Source organism: Manduca sexta, chromosome 1 (assembly GCF_014839805.1).
Source record: "Manduca sexta isolate Smith_Timp_Sample1 chromosome 1, JHU_Msex_v1.0, whole genome shotgun sequence".
In the NCBI taxonomy this organism is placed as follows: domain Eukaryota; kingdom Metazoa; phylum Arthropoda; class Insecta; order Lepidoptera; family Sphingidae; genus Manduca; species Manduca sexta.
Genome location: NC_051115.1, coordinates 2,867,862 through 2,872,742, shown reverse-complemented (window position 1 = coordinate 2,872,742; position 4,881 = coordinate 2,867,862).

The window sequence follows — 4,881 nt, the reverse complement described above, 5'->3', positions numbered from 1 at the left end:
GAAGGCTTTTAGTTAGCAACACAATGTCGTCTAGAGCCTAGACCCAGGACTGTTAATCGAGACGGCATATCCCGGCGGTGTATTAACTGCACCATTGCGGTGCCACAACAACGATAAGTATATTTCTTAGACAAGCTATCCAGTTTGTAAGTTATGTAGATTATAATTAACCTACCCACAATGTGGGAAAAATCTTGCAAAAACTAAAGAAAACAGTTTAACAATAATAATAATCTGAACATGTTTACTCAACTTCTACATTATATTTTAGATTTCAAAGCTGGAATGAATTTGTGCTGCCTGCTGGAGATCAGTTAATATCGAGGTTCACAGACAACAGCAACATGACATGACCCGAACAGCACTGCAAGAAGTCATTCACTCACTTCAGCAGTATTATAAGCGTGTTGCGGCCACATCAAGTTCTTGTTTGTTTTCTGGGAAGCCATATCCATCAAAAATACGCATCTATATAAATATATACATCGGATTTCGTATTTCTTCTTTTATTTTTATTTTTCTATGATAAGTAACTATTAGCCTAATCAGGCTGTGAATTTAGTTTCTGGGTTCCTGTTCGATTTCCAGGCCAAGCAAGATTTTATCTCGGCGTTTCTAACATGACTTGCCTGGGATCGGAATCCTCCAAAGAGGGTTGGCGTCAGGCATGCGGCCGGTCATAAAAACTGAGCTGAATCTATTCTACAATATGTGTTGACGCCATATTGAAATGAGATAATGGTAGGTGAAAATAAAGATTAAGTTAATCCACGTAATAGAATAAGTCATAAGTCAGAAAAATATGTACTTACACAAAGGGTCGGGTAGTATATGCTCAGTGGAAAAACTAATATTACTCCATACTATCTTAGAAGTTTTATTGGAGCTTCGTCTCATCAGATATGTTAATACCTATCACTTTCTTATAAGGGCGATTAAAGCTAAGTGAAAAGAATGTCCAATAATTGTTTATAGCAATATCAAGTAGTTACTGCAATACTGAACTTAATTAGGCACGTAGGTACTTTTTACCGTACATTATTGCAGTTCATACTTAACCTCAAAATAACCGAGTTATAAAAATTCTGATTACTCCGAACTCCCATCGAATATCCAATTGTTTTCAATTTGTATAAGATTTAGGATATATTCCCTATAGTTTAGTGAAGGTTTTGTACAGACGCAAGCGTAGCCCAACTTTCATACAAAAATGGGCATTCTCCTTTGGCCTTCAAAGCGGAAATTTCATATGGGTAATAATTTAAGACAATAAAAGTATGTTCTTGTGTATGTAAGCGGGTAATGCCTACCTCTCCACCTACTTTCTTATACCCTTGTGATCGGGAGTTACTCTCATGTCGGCGCCACACAGCAAAAACACTTGTTTGAACATGTGTGGCACGGGTGTTTGCGTATCTGTGCAATTTGTTTAAATGTTTGCGTATTTTCCATTCGGTATAAAGCGTTCAAAGTTATCGAGTTGCTTAAGGAGAACCGATTATATAGAAACTTAAAAGTAAAAGCCAAAACAATTGAAATTTGGTCAGTGTCTGTAACTGTGTTCAAATGTGTGGCAAAGTGTTTGTTCAAATATTTGGCTGTGTGGCGATACAAATCTGATAATATCGCCTCATCGTCGCAGGTAGGGGAGAGCATTGCATTTGTCTATTAAACTAAAACAATTTTAATATAAACACTGTCTATATTATTTGAGCAAAACTAAGCTTAGATTTCGATTGGCAACCTGTATTAGCTAGTCCTATTCGTAAATAAGCCGTATAGGCCGCGTCCTATGGGCGGCAGATTTCAGAAGACGCTCACTCGGTTTAATCAATCATTCGTTTATTTAACTTTAGTGCCTTCCATAATACAAACAAATAGAAAATTATTAAGTATTTTAGAAACCTACATACATAAACCTATCTACATGGGGCGGCGGAAATAACGTGGCCTACACTCATAAAAAATATAAATCCGGCACTGCATCTCCTGCGAATACAGATAAGCTAAGAATTTAAGGCATGATCTTAAATGGCCCAGGCTTTGTAGAACCGTAATTGGATAGTGCTCTAGACTAAGTGAAACTGACGGAGGTAGGCTTTGTGGTAACCTTGTCCGTTGAGGACCTGGATGAGGTAGAAAGTAGGGGGGGGGGGGGTCCTTCACAGCTCTCTGATTACCCGTAAGCAGGGCCGTAGCTAGACTTGAATTTTGGGTAGGGCAACTGCGGTTACAGCTAGGGCGGAAGTAAACATGTTACTAGATCTGATCTGGACAATAAACTTTTGGCTTTATTGACTTGTGAATGAATAGTGTAACAAAATTCCCTTAAATCCCTAAAGGGGGTTATTCCACTTATCATTACGAACAACTCTTACTATGGGACCAACTTCCAAATCGTGAAATAAAAACCCGCTTCATTGAGTAGGGATGTTTAATTTTTATGAGAGCTGATTTTTTTAGCGATTTCGAAGTTAATACCATAGTAAAAGTTGTTCGTCTTAATATGGGTGGAATCTAAGATGTTTTTATTAGGCAGATACGTTGTCCGAGCTCAATACTGGCAAGACGAAAGCAAGGTAATTGCCCGACATTCACTTAGCCAACCTCAAACCACTGTCGCGGCTAGTCGGCTTACTAACTTTTTGTATTTTTATAAATAAAATGCCTTCCTTTGTTTTTATACGATGTACAAATTATACTCCTGTGAATGATAAAACCGTTTCATTTCCTATGTTAGTAATAAGTATACACTATTTAAGTTATTTTTTAACTAATAAATGCATTTCATTCGACTGTCATGGCGACCAGGGACCAATAAACTAGATGGCCACGGCGGTCGACGCTCGGGCCGTATCAATGCGAGCTGCCAGGGCTGTACAAGTATGTGATTATAGTGAATAGTGCGCTGTTTTTATGTGCTATTTTGTTAGTCTATAACGTGTTTATTTGTAAAACGTCATTGGGTGGAATAACCTCATTCGGCACTTATGGGAGTTTCGTTACACCCCGTACCCCGTATTTGTTGATTATTAAGATAAGGCGTTAGTATTTAAGGTAGGGCATTGTCCCAAAATGCCCCCCCTAGCTACGGCCCTGGCCGGAAGCCGTGTCATGACCTTGTTAAACGGAGTCTTATCGCGACTGCCAAGCTATTTCAGGAAGCGGGGAACTGCAACATGATTAGTCTCGTTAATATATTATCGCGTTAAATAACCTTGGAAATATGGACTTAATGACTGCACAAGTTAAAATAAAACACGATATTTTTATTATTTAAAGCAGTACATTATTATTTATTCAACATATTTGTATACAACGATAATATACTGTATTTAGGGTTTTTACATTTATTTATTAAAAAATTAACATAGAACTAAAATAGTGATTATTTCTGATTACAAAAACTTTACTAATTTACAAAAGAGAATAATTTGAATCAAATTAACAAATAATCAAGAATACAAAAATAACTAGCGAAAAGATTGTGAACGTCCGTCCGATCCAATAATTAATGACAGCCAAAAAATGTATCGCCGACGCAGTGGTCCGCGCGAGCTGGCCATTTTAACCAGGCCATTTTTAAGGCCATATAATCCTACGTTATAGTTGTATCTAAGCCACGCCTCCCGTTCTTCTAGTAAGTAATATTTTGCTAATTCTATAACCTAAAAATATTTTTTTAAACGTACAACGGATTTTATTATTGTGGTATAAACAATATGACCGTTACATGATATTAAAGGGACCTGAGAGAAATAGATTTGAAGAGATATTTTCATTCATGCTTTTCACTTTGAATTTAATTCTAAAACGACGTAAGCACCAAATTACGTCATATATACGACTCAAGACAAAACTTTGTTATGCAGTTATAAAAGTGAAGTGACAGTTTTATTTTCTTTCTCTCTTTGAAAGTGACAGTTGTAATGTACCTATTGTAATATTGACATTTGATATTGACAAATGACGATGGCTTAGATTTTTAAATAAATAGTAAAGTGGATCAGGAAAACTTTTTTATTCAACCGTATGTATGACGTCATCAAGTATATTTTAGTTTTTATTTTAAATCTTCCAAATTATTAAAAAAAAAATACATAATCGAGCTCGGAGTAGGAAAAATAAGAAATGATATTTTTGTTTTAGACTCGTTTAGATTTAGTAACGTTATCAATTACTGGGAATAATGAGACTTAACATCTCATGTCTCAGGATGGCGAGCGCAGTGGAATACCAAATAATGCTTTAATTCAAGGTGTTTTAGTTTCTACTGTTTATGGATCGTATCGCTTACTATCAGGCGAATGGCTAGTTCGTCATTCAAATAAAAATAATTAATTCTTAATAAATTATATTTAATTTACAAAATTTAAAATCATAGAAAACCTACCGATAAAGGACATCCCAATAACTGTACCGACGAGTTCCTACGCGTTAATTCAAGCCTCACGTTTATCGATGCTAACATTCCAATCATTCCGATGGCAAATGGGATAAACGATCCCAATTTTAATCTTCAATCCGATCCAGAGAACCAACCAATCAAATCAAGTCACAAATTGTTCTTATTAGCCAATTTTCGCGGTGCATCTAAAAACTTTTGGCATCTATTATTGTAAACAGTGATAAATAAGGTAATCGGTATTTGTAAAATCTGTTTCTTTCCCAAGGGTACACCTCTGACTTTTCTGAAAAATTATGTGTGTATTCTTTGTGAATTATCGCTTGCTTTAACGGTGAAGGAAAACATCGTGAGGAAACCTACATACCTGAGAAGTTTTCTATGGAAATTTTGGGGGTGTGTGAAGTCTATCAATCCGCACTAGGCCAGCGTGGTGGACTAAGGCTTTATCCCTTTCAGTAGTAGAGGAGACCCGT